The sequence below is a fragment of the Artemia sp. Qi Xiang Cuo genome, chromosome 3 (assembly GCF_049724085.1).
Source record: "Artemia sp. Qi Xiang Cuo chromosome 3, ASM4972408v1, whole genome shotgun sequence".
Lineage (NCBI taxonomy): Eukaryota > Metazoa > Arthropoda > Branchiopoda > Anostraca > Artemiidae > Artemia > Artemia sp. Qi Xiang Cuo.
Window position 1 is genome coordinate 14,659,127 of NC_142796.1, and position 13,697 is coordinate 14,672,823.

Below are 13,697 nucleotides of genomic sequence, written 5' to 3' on the forward strand. Positions count from 1 at the left end.
CACTAGAACTTTTAATTTCCATTCCAATGAGCCCTCCCACGGTATTCTAGAACCACTGGGTCGATACGATCACCCCTGGGGAAAAAAATAAATAAATAAACATGCACCCATGACCTTTCTTCTGGCAAAAAATGCAAAATTCCACATTTTTGTAGATAGGATCTTAAACCTCTAAAATAAGGTTCTATGATATCCTTAATATGATGATGTGATTTTAATTCACTTTCTATTGGGTTTAGGGGGTCTTTCCTCCTTTTTATGAAAATCAGGCAAATTTCCTCAGGTGCGTAACTTTTGATAGCTAAAATTACACGTGATGAAACTTATATATTTGAAATCAGCATTAAAATCCGATCCTTTTGATGTATCTATTTGTATCAAAATACCGTTTTCTAGAGTTTTGGTTACCATTGAGCCGGGTCCCAATAACCAATACTAAACATTAACATTGGGTAAAGTTCATAACTTTCAGCCCTCCTCCTGGGGGCTTCGAGGGATTAAGTCATCCAAAAGACATAGTTATAATATTTTCGACCATGCTGAACAAAATGGCTATCCCAAAATTTTGATCAGATGACTTTGGGAAAAAAAAGCGTGGGGGGGGCCTAGTTGCCCTCCATTTTTTTGGTCACTTAAAAAGGCACTAGAACTTTTAATTTCCGTTCCAATAGGCCATCCCACGATATTCTAGGACCACTGGGTCGATACGATCACCCCTGGGGAAAAGAAAAGAAAAAAAAACAAATAAACACGCATCCATGATCTTTCTTCTGGCAAAAAATGGAAAATTCCACATTTTTGTAGATAGGAACTTGAAACCTCTACAGTAGGGTTCTCTGATATGCTGAATATGATGGTGTGATTTTCATTAAGGTTCTATAACTTTTAGGGGGTCTTTCCTCCTTTTTTCGAAAATCCGCCAAATTTTCTCAGGCGCGTAGCTTTTGATAGGTATAGTTAATCTTGATGAAGCTTATATATTTCAAGTCACAATCAAAATATGATTCTTTTGATGTATCTATTGGTATCAAAATTCCGTTTTTTAGAGTTTTGGTTACTATTGAGCCGGGTCACTCCTTACTTACAGTTCGTTACCACAAACTGTTTAATAGGCTGTGAAGTAATAATTTTTGTTCGTTTTAAGTTTCAACTTCGCTCTTTACTTCCCTCGGAAAAACTTCGTTTTTTAAAACTAATATTTGAAAAGAGCATTAAATTGGGAATTGAGTTGTGTATTCTTTCTGATATCTGTCCTATTAGCATATTTAACCAAATTATCAACCTCAACATTTATTTCAAGTCAGCACAACTTCAGAACAAATAAATCTGTAGATACTAACCTTCTTGAAAAATATAATTGGTCAAAATATAGTGGATTTTTGATTTTATTTTTCTAATGTATATGCAGAATAAAATATATACAGAAACAGTTTCAAGGCTCTTTCCAAATACATAATTGGTACTATTACAAATTCATTTTAAACCTTTAAAGATGCTCCAAACTATAAATTATGGTGACACATAGCTATTTATGGTTTTTGGGAGTTCATAGTTATTTATGGTTTTGGGAGAGCTAGTGTTTAAGCATACTATTTGATTCAAAATTGATCCTCTGTTTGGTTTTTGACTCTCATCTATATAAATACATATATTTCAGTAAATTTATGTTACAAGGCAGAAACAACATAGAAAACAACATGTCATTTGCTTCCCCATTCAGTGCTCTTTTCAAATATTATAATCATGACTGTTTGTGGCCCTGCTCCCCCTTGTAATAATGTTAGACATAACCCAGGCTGTATACAAAAATTTAGGGATTTTATGGGTTTGTATTTTTTTTTCTGCTTATTTCTCTCAATAGTTGGTTTATAGTTTCAAAATAAAGCTGGGTTAAAAAAAATATAGTTAACTTTTATATGTAGCTCAGGGCTATATCCAGAGCTATTAAGGGGGCAGTGCTGGGACATCGTTGTCACTGCAGTAATAATTATACAACATTTGGAAAGATTATTGAATCGAGAATTCAACACATCTTTTTCTATCTGCCTTACAGTGTAAATGTACTTGTATATCTTATAATTGAGTAGGATAAACTTTTTGATTTCAGTTCAAAAATGTATTTGCACTTCCCTTTCTTCTTTGCACTATCTTAAACTTCTTGATTTATATTTCTTGAACTATTCAATATTAAAAAACGGTAAATTTAAGAAAAAAGACTCAAACAAGAAGTTTGTTGGAGTTAATGCAAATATATAAATGCTTTTGGAATAGAACACTGTTACGTATCAACTTAAAATGTGTTTTTTCCTAGTTCTACTAGCAAACAAAGAACAAGGAGTAAGATGTCACTTCAGGGGTTCAAAATGTAATTTGCAGCAATAGGTTGGAAAGAACTTTGAAAGGTGTATTGAAGGGTGTGTTTATCCTGAAGATAATACCTTATCTATCCACTTATTAGATAGATAAGGCTAGATAGATCAGATAAGGCACTGGTTTTCTAGTGGGTATTATCTTGTTAGACATTGCTTAGGTTTTTGTTGAACTTTTGAAAGCCTCACAGTTTAAGGATAAATTCATGCAATAGGGGGGAGGGGGCTGCTATGTAGGGGAGACTAGGGTTATTCCAGACAAAGGGTTACTCTGGACAGGCCATTTGTGCCCTAATCACCATTTATAAATTCCATAAAAAATCATGAAATACTGTCTTCTAGTGATATATTGAAGAAGCTTATTCAAAAAGCCAATAGTTTAACTGTTTCTGGAAAAAAATTGGATAAAAGTGATTTTGAAGGTAAGTCTTGTGATTTTTCAATCCTTTATAAGTTCTGTAGCTGCTCACTGGGAGTTTTAATAAAATTAACTCTTTGTAGCTTCAAGTTAATTATTCTTAGGACTATCTCTGTTTTTGTAGAACACTGCCATCTGTTTTGGTTTGTTCAGAAACCTGTTAAAAGGGTAACTTTGGACACTTTACTCAAGTGTCCAAAATACGAGGGCTTATTCAGAAACTAGGGAACGTTTCCGCCTGACGCCACTAGACACGCGGCGATCACGTATGTTTTGGTATGCGCGTGCTCGTAGCTTCAGTTGGCATCCAGTCGTGAGAACGAGAACATCTCCGCGCTGCCCGTTTTCCCAATATTCCAATTTAAAATGTGCGCTGCAATTGCAAATCCCGCCAGTTGTGAAGTGCGGTCCGTAATACGGTTTTTGTTAGCAAAAAACCGACAGAAATTCATCGGCAACTGTGCCAAATGTATGGCAACGAAGTAATGAATGAAAGTTCAGGACGAAAATGGTGTATCCGGTTTAAAAATGGCCGAACCAACGTGCATGATGAAGAGAGGAGTGGACGCCCGAGCATTGTGACAGACGATCTTCTCGCCAAAGTTTGATGAGAGGATTCGTGGGACACATTTAAATGGGATATTTTCCCACATCCGCCCTACAGTCTCGACCTAGCACCAAATGATTTTCACTTTTTCCCGAAGATGAAGAACTGGCTAGCGACACAGCGTTTTGATGACGACGACAAGCTCCGAGCGTGCGTCACTGAGTGGCTGAGATCGCAGGCGGCGGATTTCTATGATGAAGAAATTTCGACTACTTTCTGAATATCCCTCGTAACCCAATTGGGGTCGAAAATGTGCATTTTTACTTTCAAAGACAATTGAAACTGTTATTCTTCCTAATATTCCAGAGCTTTTAACCTTTCCAGATAAAACAAAATAAAGCTATAAGAGTTTTTGGAACTTTTCTTCTTATTTCTAAATGTATCAAGCCTTAGTAAACTTAAAGTATTACTTTGGAATGATAATACTCAATATCTAGCCAATCACTTTTAAGGTTTACAAGTTCTTGTCACCACTTGCTTCTTTGGTTTGTCAGATAAATCTGTTTTTTTTTTTTTTTTTTTTTTTTTTTTTAACTGGTAGCTTATAATGCAGGCGTATCTACCTACTGGCTGTATTTGAATATTTTTATCTTATTCCTTTACAAGAAATCTTTAATATAAATTTACGACTGTGCTAAGACGTTAGAGACATAATACGCCAAGTGGCCCCATTATGGAATGTATGAAGAAGGTAGCCAAAGCTTTTATCTTTGATAAATCACTGTGCAAAAAGCTGTGAAGAATTTGGTATTAATAGGTCAACCTTAAGGGACTATTTTGAAAGATGAATTGAGCAGTAGCTATTGCAGATGAACATTCCCCTTCTCCATTGTCCAGCAGTGGCTCTTTAAGTGATGGATATCACTTTCATTTGACCAAAACAGACTTCAAAAGGCAAGTGTTCAGTCCTGAGTTAGAAAGATTGGCAATGGAATATTTTTTGTTTACCCTAGGGTGCACTTTGTGCAACATATGATACACAGCAATCCTTCCAGCATATTAGGACCAGCCCACTCAAGTGGATGGAAGAACAGTGGCTTGCTTATACAAACAATGGAGCACTTTGTAAAAAAAAATGACAGATAAGAGAAATCCGACTGTTTTTCTCCTAGACAATTGTGACAGCCACTTAGACCCAGTTTGGTTGACCTGTGCAAGAGGTTTGGCATCAAAATGCTTACCTTCAGACCTCACTGGTCCCACAAGATGCAAACTTTGGATGTTGGAGGCTTCGAACCTATTTAGTAGGAACTAAAGCTAAAAAAATATTTGCAGAATATTTTCCCTTGAAACATAATTTCATTAGTCAGGTCTACCAATATGTATCCTTTTAGTCGTGACTTTTTCCTGGTTGTAGCTTTCTTTCCTTCTTTAAATACTGGTAGACCGCTCTTGTATGGGGGATTAGCTGATGAATCTTCTTTAGAATCACCAGTTCTATTTACCAACACTATCACTGCTAAAAGTCAGGTTTGTTTTCTCCAGAATTGCTTAGACCATTCCCAAGGGCTGATGGAACACTGAAAACAGATCATGGAAATCATTTGAGAGGTGGAACCAGAATATTGACTGATACTCCAGAAATAGAGTGAACTGAAGGACAAGCAGATAGCAAACCAGACTTGTTTGATAACAAATTATGAATAATTTGCGGGAGATCAAAGCGTGGGCACGTATTCGAACGTAATCTTTTGTTCTGCAACAGTTGTTAAAACTCAGTTCCAAATTCCTAGTTTGGTGTTTTGAATCATTTATTAGCTTGGCTGACTGCTTCTTTTCAGTTTTATATTCAGCTAGATGTACATCTGGGTCCACATGTGAATAAATCAAAGCCATATTTAATGTGTCAATAGAAATGCAACTACCACATAGAGACGTAAACCGAGAACGTATACCTTTATGACCAGAGAAACTGATGCTACTGATGCCTTGAATCACCAGTTTACATCAGTATTCACACCCCCAGACGCTGCCCCTCCCAACTCCACCACACTACATAATTAACACTCAAATGTCTCCAATAATAGTGGATATGGCTGAGCTTAAATCTCGGCTTAAAAAACTTAATCCAAATAAGTCTGTTGGGCCAAATGGCATTCATCCACGGCTCTTAAAGGAAGCTCACGCCTAATTAGTACGGCCACTCTCAAGGCTCTAAAAGGCTATCTACCCCTAATTCATACCAATGGACTGGAAAGTTGCCCTTATCTCGCCAATGCACAAGACAGGAGCAAAGCTTCTAATTATTGGCCTATCAGTATTACCTCTGCTGATGGGAAAATCCTAGAAGGATTGGATATGCTCTGTTTATTTCAAGTTGCAGTGTTGCTCTTTCATAGGCAGCGCAATCGCGCTGCCTAAGTAAAGAACGATGTTGGCACAATGTTTTATTTCGTTTGACCAGGGCACTTCGTATCGAAGGAGTTGTCGTAGAAACATCAAAAAGGGCTCATTTGCTTGGAAATTGGAGTTCCTTGTGCCCTTTTTAGTAGTCGAAAGTGATTGGAAGGCAACTAATACCCCTTCCACGCTCACCATTTCCACAAACACATCCAATCAAAATTTTGAGATAGCCATTTTGTTCAGCATAGTTGATTTCAGATAGAAAATATGTTTTTCAGGAGGACACTCCCCCACAACCCTCAGGGCAAGTTGAAAGTTCTTGAAGTTAGGTCTTTGAGGATGACAACTCCCCACAGCCCTCAGGGGAAGGGTTATAAGTTATGAGCTGGGGGCATATAAGGTATTGTGTAGACAGCGTTGTCGTAGAAACTTCAGAAAGGGCTCATTTGATTGGAAATTTAAATGACTAGTTCCCTTTTTAATAGTCGAAAGTCTAAGGCAACTGACACCCCTTCCACGCCCACCATTTCCCCAAACACATCCAATCAAAATTTTGATATAGCCATTTTGTTCAACATAGTTGAAAGTTCTGGAAATTATATCTTTGAGAAGGACACTCCCCCCACAGTCTTCAGGGCAAGGGTTATAAGTTATGCCCTGGGGGCATATATGGTTCTTTTGGAAGGAATGCTCGTATAAACTTCCGAGAGGGCTCATTTGATCGGAAATGGAAAGTTCTAGTCCACTTTTTAAGCGTCAAAAGATATTGGAGGGTAACCAGCTCTTCCCCCCCCCCCAAACCTTTTTTCCCAAATGCATCCAATAAAAATTTTAAGATTGCTATTTGGTTAAAAATAGTTCAAAGATCCTATAACTAAAATTCTGCTGTCAACATAACCCCCAGGGCCCGGGGGCAGGCATTGTAAGTTATACCCTGGGGGCATATATGGGTCTTATTGAAGGGATGCTCGTATTAACTTCAAAGAGGGATCATTTGATTGGAAATAAAAATTCTAGTTCACTTTTTAAGAGTCAAAAGAGATTGGAGGGCACCTAGTCCCCTTCACCCCTCCACGCCCTTTTTTCCTCAAACCCATCCGATAAGAACTTTGAGATAGCTTTTTTTCAAAAATAGTTCAAAGACCATATAACGAAAAATCAGGGGTCAACACAGCCCCCCAGGGTCTCAGGGCAGTTGTTGTAAATTATGCCTTGGGTGACTATTTTGTTATGGGTGAAAGGAGGATCGTAACAAAATTCAAGGATGGCTCAATTGATTGGAAATGGAAAGTTCTAGTTCAGTTTTTTAGGGTCAAAAGAGATGGGAGGGCACCTAGCCCCTCCTCCACGCCTTTTTTCCCCCAAATGCATACAAAAATTTTTTTAGATAGCCATTAAGTTAAAAATTGCTCAAAAGTCAGATAACAAAAGCTCAGGTTTCGTCGCAACCCCCCAGGGCCCAGGGCCGGGCGTTGTAAGATATGCCCTGGGGCATATATTGTTCGTATGAAAGGGATGCTCGTATAAACTTCAGAGAGGGCTCATTTGATTGGATATTGGAAGTTCGAGCTCACTTTTTATATGTCAAAAGAGATCCGAGGGCAGCTAGCCCCCCACGCCTTCTTTTTCAAAACCCATCTGATGAAAATTTTGAGATAGACATTTTGTTAAAAATAGTTCAGAAGGTCGTATCATAAAAGAACCCCCCAGGGCACAGGGGAAGGCGTTATAAGTTATGCCCTAAGTAAATGTATGGTTCTTATGAAAGGGATGCTTGTGTAAACTTAAAAAGGGATGCTGGTATAGGGGTAATTTGTTTGGAAATTGAAGTCCTAGTTCACTTTTTTAGAGTCAAGAGAGTTAAACTAGCCCCCCCCCAGGCTCTTTTTTCCCCAAACCCGTCCGCTACAAATTTTGAGATAGGCAGCGTTATGGAAATTGTTCAAAAATTAGATTAAAAAAAACTCCCCCCAGGGCCCGGGAGATAGGCTGTGTAAGTGTTGTCTTGGGGGCGTATATGGTTCTTATGAAAGGGATGCTCGTATAAACTTCAGAGGGGGCTCATTTGATTGGAAATTGAAAGTTCTAGTTCAATTTTTAAGAGTCAAAAGATATCCTAGGGCAACTGGCCCCCCACACACCCTTTTTTCCCCATGCTCATCCGATAAGATGTTTTATCAGGCCCATATCATTAAAATAACTCAAGGATTAGATAAGAAAAATCCTTGTACCGACACAGTCCGTTCGGGTCCAGAATTATCTGTAATCAGTAGTGCTCAAGGGTCTTACCTAGTTCTTATAGAAGGGGCTCTTGGACAAGCTTTAGAGATGGCTTACGTAATTAGAAACTGGAATGTCTTGCCTACTTTTTAAGATTAAAAATAGATCGGTAAGTAACTAGCTCCCCCTCCTCTACGCCCTAAATGTATCAAATAAAAATTTCGAGATAGACATTTTGTTAAAAATAGTTGAAAGTTGTGATAGCAAAAAACTCCGCCTCCGACACAGCCCCCTAGGGCCCGGGGGTAGACATTGTATGTTATGCCCTGGGGGCATATGTGGTTTGTAGGACAGTAGTTCTCGTTTAAACTTCCTAGGTAGATGTTCTTATAGGAAAATAAAAGCGGTAATACACTTTTTAAGAGTAAAAAGTGATTGGAGGGCAGCTAGCCCCCCTCCCCACATTCCATTTATTTTTTTCTCCAGAGGCACTTCATATAGAAGGGGTCGTCGTATAAACTTCAAAGGGAGCTCATTCGATTGGAAATCGAGAGTTCTAGTGCCCTTTTTAAGTGTCAAAAGTAATCGGAGGGCAACTGGCCCCCCAAGCCTTTTTTCCCCGATACATCTGATAAAAAAATTTAAGGAAACCATATTGTTAAATAATAGTTCAAAGATCATATGACAAAAAATCGATTACGTATGGTCATTTCGTTAAAAATAGATCAAAGGTCAGATAAGAAAAAATCCTGTGTCGACACCCCCCCCGGGGCTGGGGCAGGTGTTTTAAGTATTGCTCTGGGGGCATATATGGTTCTTATGGAAGGTATGCTCGTATAAACTTCAGAGAGGGTTCGTTTGAATGGGAATTAAGTTGTAGTTCATTTTCTCAGAGTGAAAAAAGATCAGAGGGCAACTAGCCCCTCCCTCCCTCCACGCCTTCGGGTGTTTCGGATGGATAAACCCATCTGATAAAAATTCCATGTGACCATTTTGTTAAAAATAGTTCAACCCTCAGATATTAAAACTCAAGGGTCGACACAACCTCCCATTCATTTGTATTTTTTTACTGAAAAAATACAAATGAATGTGCATTGTCAGTTTAATATACATATACTGATATTTAGTAATCAAAATGTTAAAATTATTTGATTTATTAAAGTTATAAAAGTAAAAACATTTATATTTTTTTCAGTAAATTGAAAATTTTGTTCTGGATTTGGGAATGCATAGGGGTTTTGCGACCAATTTATGTTAATTTCTGCTCGTTTTGAGTTTGACTCGGTTATTTATTTTAATTTCGGTTCGTTTTGGGTTTCATTTATTTATCGAGGCTGATTTGTGGTAGTTTCGAGCTTGGTAGATTATTTGATTTTATTTTTGCTCATTTTTTGTTGAATGGAGTTCGTTACTTCTCTTTGAAAAAACTTATTTTGTGGAAAAAGTTTTCTTAATTAATTTCTGTTCGTTTTATATTGACATAGTCTTTTCAGGGAAAAAGAAAATAACACTTTAAATATTTTCCTTTTTTAAGACTTTATAGTTTGGCCTGCTATTTGTATGCTGAAGAAAAATTTTTCAGCAATTTTAACAACATACAGCATTTTAAAAATCTAGACACAAATAGTACTGTTTAACTTAGTTTCATACCTCCTCTAGCTGACCTGAAATGGAAAACTTGACGCCATTCGCTAAGAAATCTGTTTACTTTCTCTAATAGCTTTGATACACTTCCACTATTTTGATTTGGTTAAATTTTAAGAGCAGAAGTAGCCTTGAAAGTTTGAACACAATACCCTCAGTCGTTCTTGGGATAACGCTGAGATGCCTTATTGGGAATTAGCATTATCACAGTGCATTTTGATTTAATCTTGAGGCAACATTTAGTTTTTAAACATAATGGGCAAATGGGAGGATGGGATTGGAAAGGGGATTAGTTGCCCTCCAATTAGTTTCGACTATTAAAAAGGGCATCATCCCTTTCTATTTTCAATCGAATGAGCCCCCTTCGAAGTTCTCACGACAACTCCTTCGATATGAAGTGCCCTGGTCTAAACATCAACAACAAATATTACTAATTACTTTCGACTGTTAAAAAGGGCACTAGCCCTTTGAATTTCAAATCGAATGAGCCCTTTTCTGAAGTTTCTACGACAACGTCTTTTATAAAAACCTTATATGCCCCCAGGGCATAACTTAAAACCCTTGCCCTGAGGGCTGTGGCGGAGTATCCTCCTCAGAAACATATTATCTATCTGTAAATCAACTACACTGAACAAAATGGTTATCTCAAAATTTTTATTGGATGTGTTTGGGAGAATGATGGGTGCTAGTTGCCCTCCAATCACTTTCGACTAATAAAAAGGGCACTAGACCTTTTGATATTCAACCGAATGAGCCCTTTTTAAAGTTTCTACGACAACGCCTTCTATAAAAACCTTATATGCCCCCAGGGCATAACTTAAAATCCTTGCCCGAGGGTTGTGGGGGAGTGTCCTCCTCAAAAATATATTTTCTATCTGGAAATCAACTACACTGAACAAAATATATATCTAAAAAGTTTGATTGGATGTGTTTTGGGGAATAATGGACGTGGGGGGGAGGCTAGTTCGCGTCCTATCATTTTCGAATATTAAAAAGGGCACTAGCCGCTCTAATTTGCAATCGAATGAGCCCTTTTTGAAGTTTCTACGACAACTCCTTCGATACGAAGTGCCCGGGTATGGAGAAAAAAAACACATTGTACCCACATTCTAGCGCTGCCTATGATATTGTTACTTTGATATCAGTTTTGATGCTTTGATGAATATTTGATTTTTTTTCTTTAAGCTTGATTTTGAAATAAGGAATTTTAAAAACTTGAAATATTTTGCAATCAAAAACTAACAAAAATTAATTAAAAAAAAAATTCTGAAAAATAAGTTTTTCAAAGAAAAGTAAAGGCCATTTTAAACTTAACCTCAGCAGATAAAAATACCTTTTAAAATTCAAAAAAAAAACGACCAGAAATTACTATTAAAGAATAAATGAAACCCAAAACGAATAGAAATTAAATAAACAATCATAGCAAAAACATATAACAAGTAATAATATAAATGAATAAATAGATCTTAAAGCGAGTAATGCTTAGATTTAACATGAAAATCAAGCTTAAGGCGAAAAAAAATATGGTCCTATTGAAGTACAAATGAAACTTAAAACGAGCAGATATCAAATAAGCGATCAATGCAAGCAGACTCACCATATATATATTAATGTAAATTAATGAGTAAATCTTAAAACGATTGACATTCGAATTGAATATGCAAATCAAGCTTGAAACGAACAAAATCACTACAAACAAGAGTTTGGGTATGACCTCCTTCTCTCACTGTAAAATTCTAAAACCTACTGCGTCATTGGCGCTTTACTGAAAACTGTATGCGTCTTGAACAGTCTTGGAAAGTATAAACAATATCAAATCGAATATTTGATGTATAATGATATTGATTGTCGAAAGATCCATCAGTTCAAGAATTTTTTTCACTGTATTTGTATTTTTATTTTCAGTGCTATAAGAACTGGAAAAGAAAATATCTGTAATATAATCCGTTTTCAGTTAAGCGCCAATGACGCAGTAGGCTTTTGGTTTTTATTAACAGTTAGGACAGGAGCCAGTATCCAAACACTTGTTTGTAGTGAAACTATATTCGTCTTTAACAACTTTAAAAAGAGCTAATAAATTAAACTGAATATTTGATGTATGATGATATTAATTGCTGAAAGCTCATCAGTTCAAATTGTTACTATAATTTTAATGTTTATTTTCAATATTAAGTACAAAAGATAATATTTGTCATAACATTGGTTTTCAGTAAAGCGCCAGTGACGCAGTAGGTTTTTTTTTCAATACAAATGAATGTGCATTGTCAGATTAATGCACATATACTGATATTTAGTAATTAAAATGTTAATATAATTTGATTTATTAAAGTTATAAAAGTAAAAACATTTATATTTTTTCAGTAAAGTGCAAACTATGTTCTGGCCTTGGGAAGGCATAGGGGTTTGGGCCCTACTCATGTTAATTTCTGCTCGTTTTTAGTTTGCTTCTGTTATATATCGTAATTTCTGTTCGTTTTGGGTTTCATTTATTTATTGACACTGATTTGTGGTAGTTTCACGCTTGGTAGATTATTTGATTGTATTTTTGCTCATTTTTGGTTTAATGGAGTTCTTTACTTTTCTTTGAAAAACTTATTTCGTGGAAAAAGCTTTTTTTAATTAATTCTTTAAAAGCCTAGCGCACAAAGACAGCACACGGGAAGGAGGAAGTCGCGGAATCTTCTTATAATTATATTCTTATATTTATAGAATATTTATATATATATTCTTATATTTAAAAAAGAGGAATACATATTCTGTTGTGTACTTTCCACTGTTACTCTTATTCAGTTCCCCAGATGGAGGCACTTGAAAAGTGGTCCTTTTCTTTGTTGCCCCACAACTATCACCTAAACTGTACTGTGACGAGTAGCTAATTTGAATCTGAACTTAACTATCTTGTTTCTAAATGTCACGTCTCAAGTACCTGGGCGAAAATGTATTTAATTAGTACTGAGTGTGTACAGTCACACAAAGCACTGTATTTACACTGTCCTCTGTTACTTATCTTCTGGCAAAAATTCAAAATTCCACATTTTTGTAGATATGAGCTTGAAACCTCTACAGTAGGGTTCTTTAATCGGCTGAATATGATATTGTGATTTTCATTAAGGTTCCATAACTTTTAAGGGGTCTTTCCCCCTTTTTCCGAAAATCAGCCAAATTTTCTCAGGCGCGTAAATTTTGATGTATAAGACCAAACTTGATGAAAGTTATATATTTGAAATCAGCATTAAAATCTGATTGTTTTGATGTATCTATTGGTATCAAAAACCCGTTTTCTAGAGTTTCGGTTACCATTGAGCCGGGTCGCTCCTTACTTACAGTTCGTTACCACGAACTGTTTGATTACTGGACTTCTGTCTTCTGACTAAGCGCAATGATTCTCATCGGTTCTAACAAAATATAAACTAATTTTTATGCAATCCAATTTCCTTTCTATCCTCTCTCTCTGTCTCTTTTTATGCACATATGAAATAAAACAAATTTTTGGTGAGGGAGGATTGTTCCCCTTTTTTCTGCAATTAGTTTTCTTATGACAACAATTTAAAATCCAACATATTTAAAAAATGTGTAGCTCATCATTCAACTTGGTATGCAGAGATCGTAGCTGTTAGAAAATTAAATTAATCACCGTGTGCCATTTAATTAATTAAATTAACAATCGTGTGCCATATTAAGAAGATCATTGAAACCTACGTCATATCAAGTTTTTTTTAATACTTATTCTGATTTTATTTAGTCGTTGATCAATATCGTATCTGTGAAATGTATTCTGGATTGTATTAATCATTAATTTAAGTGCTGTTGTGCTCAACTTTCATTGATTAGGCTAGTAAATTTTAGATTCATTACCAGAGGTATTTCTTATGAAAGTATTAGAGGGAGGAAGCTAAGGATTACACTAAATCTAAATTACGCCAGAACTTATAAAATCGTTGCACTTAGCCACTGAAGTCGGATAAAATCATATGATTTGACCGGTGTATATACAGCACTTTGTATGACTGTTACACACTCGGTGCTACTGAAATACAATGTCCAGGTACTTAACTTTGAAAAACAAATAAGAAGTATTCAATAGTTAAGTTCAGAT

At 36.2% G+C, this 13,697-nt stretch overlaps 1 protein-coding gene across 2 annotated transcripts in view; it reads left to right on the top strand.

Moving 5' to 3' along the window:
- The window catches only part of Aps (diphosphoinositol polyphosphate phosphohydrolase 1 Aps), a 50,122-nt gene that overhangs the window by 8,983 nt on the left and 27,442 nt on the right, over nucleotides 1–13,697 (top strand). The window contains exon 2 of one of the 2 annotated variants that reach the window (XM_089085646.1): nucleotides 2,712–2,791. The exons of the other annotated variant lie outside the window; for it this stretch is intronic. The gene's annotated coding sequence lies outside the window, so the exon portion shown is untranslated. The remainder of the gene's footprint in view (nucleotides 1–2,711; nucleotides 2,792–13,697) is intronic. 2 annotated transcript variants of the gene reach the window in all.